This window comes from Penaeus chinensis, chromosome 29 (assembly GCF_019202785.1).
Source record: "Penaeus chinensis breed Huanghai No. 1 chromosome 29, ASM1920278v2, whole genome shotgun sequence".
Lineage (NCBI taxonomy): Eukaryota > Metazoa > Arthropoda > Malacostraca > Decapoda > Penaeidae > Penaeus > Penaeus chinensis.
This window is the reverse complement of record NC_061847.1, coordinates 31,095,420-31,097,919: the sequence shown is the minus strand read 5'-3', so window position 1 is coordinate 31,097,919 and position 2,500 is coordinate 31,095,420. Positions and strand designations below refer to the sequence as shown.

The 2,500-nt window shown below is 37.0% G+C and overlaps 1 protein-coding gene across 1 annotated transcript in view; it reads right to left on the bottom strand.

Annotated features, from left to right (window-relative positions):
* Positions 1 to 2,500, bottom strand: part of LOC125040845 — a 27,154-nt gene that overhangs the window by 14,784 nt on the left and 9,870 nt on the right. The gene's annotated exons all lie outside the window — the stretch shown is intronic.

Genomic DNA, 2,500 nt, shown 5'->3' with positions numbered 1-2,500 from the left:
AGAGGAAGAAGAAGAAGAAGAAGAAGAAGAAGAAGAAGAGGAAGAGGAAGAAGAAGAAGAAGAAGAAGAAGAAGAAGAAGAAGAAGAAGAAGAAGAAGAAAAAGAAGAAGAAGGGGGATGAGGAGGAGGAGAAGAAGATGATGATGATTAAAAGGAAGAAGAAGAGGAAGAAAAAACAAATAGATCAAAAGAAAGAGATGATGATAATGACAATAAAAAAGAAGAGGAAGAAGACAAATAACCTTAAAAAAGAAAGAAAAAAAAAAAAAAAAAAGCATCGATCTCGCCACCAGCAAGTCACAAGTTCTCAAGATATTAGACGAAGCAAGACGAGGCAAAACAAGACGAAACGACGCAAGACGAAGCAAGACGAAGCAATATGAGGCAAGACAAAGCAAAAGGACGCAAGACGAAACAAGACAAAGCAATACAAGGCAATACGACGCAAGCCGAAGCAAGACGAGGCAAAACAAGGCAGAACGACGCAAGACGAAGCAAGATGAAACAAAACGAAGCAAGACGAATCAAGATGAAGCAAGACGAAGCAAGACGAAGCAAAACGAAGCAAAACGACGCAAGACGAAGCAAGATGAAACAAAACGAAGCAAATCGAAGCAAGACGAAGCAAGACGAAGCAAGACGAAGCAAGACGAAGCAAAACAAAGCAAAACGACGCAAGACGAAGCAAGACGAGGCAAAACAAGGCAGAACGACGCAAGACGAAGCAAGATGAAACAAAACGAAGCAAGAAGCAAGACAAGGCAAGACGAAGCAAGGCAAGGAAAGACCTCGAGAAACCACAGAAGAAACGGAAGAAGGAAACAATGAACTGGACAAAACTAGAAGACCACAATTAGCTTCGTGTTCTCGAGGTGATTCTCCTTCACACCCGAATAAACTGTCAGAACTTTAGGAAAGACGTTGTTTTTTTCCTTTATTCATCTATTTATCTAAATATTTTGTTCATGTATTTATTATTATTATTATAATTATTATTATTATTATTATTGTTATCATTATTATTATTATTATTATTATTATTATTATTATTATTATTATTATTACTATTATTATAATTATTACTATTATTATTATTATTATTATTATTATTAACAGTATCATAATCATTATCTCTTATTATCATTTGTGTGTGTGTGTGGGGGGAGGGGGGGAGGTTATTGTGTATTATTTGAAAAGAAATGAAAAAAAAAAGAGAGAGGAGAGTATGACTATGGAATATTTCTGCAAAAGGATGTGCCTATTTTTCTATGGGTGAGTAAGTTCGTGCTTAATAAATAGAGGGTTAAATGATTGTCGATTGGCTATAAAACAACAACAACAGCAACAACAACAAAAAAAACGTCGATGCAGAATTGTTCAAGGTGACAAACGTGAGAAAATATTGCACCGGTTTTGTGTGAGGTTGCGTGGTTGAGGAACGTTATTCTTGCAATATACTTTCTCCGTGACTCAGGACACTGCTTGCAACACACTAAGTCAAGAAAGAGATATTGCAAGGATTATAAAACACACAGACGGAGAGCTTGTGATATACTCACATACAAAGACTATTGTAAATCTTCCTAAACATTCAAACGTAAACATTTACACGATTGTAACTTTTTCCTGGACATACACTCAAACAAACACAAACATTTACACAATCGCAACATACAAACATTTACTTTCACGCAATTGCAACACGTAAACACTGCACACACAAACACATGCAAACACTCGCAAGATTATAACGCGTAAACACTTACACACAAAAAATTACACGATTTTAACACACAAACACTCACACACAGACATACAAACACCAACAAGAGGACACACAAACACTCACACACAAACACACAAACACTCACACACAAACACACAAGCACTCACACACAAACACACAAACGCTCACACACAAACACACAAACACTCACACACAAACACACAAACACTCACACACAAACACACAAACACTCACACACAAACACTCACACACAAACACCCACAAGATGACAACACGCAAACACTCACACACAAGCACCACAAAGACAAAGACAACATCCATCCCGCACATACAACAAAAACAAAAACAACAGAAACAAATACTTCCCACGGACTCACGCACAAACACAAAACACAAATACAATATCCATCCCGCACATACAACAAAACCAAAAACAAAACCACACACTTACCACAGACTCACGCACAAACACAAAAGACAAATACAAAATCCATCCCGCACATACAACAAAAACAAAAACAAAAACAACAAAACACTTCCCACGGACTCACGCACAAACACAAAAGACAAGATAACCCAACCATACGACATCCTTACCACACTCACGCCTTGGGTACGAAACTCTCTCAAAAGATTATTGCGTTCAGTCTTTTACATTTCGTCAAGAAACCTTAAAAAATCCGTCCTTTGGAGCGATGTGTTTCGTTCGTCTTAAATCCATCGTATCGTATTAGTATTATCATGATTATCGTT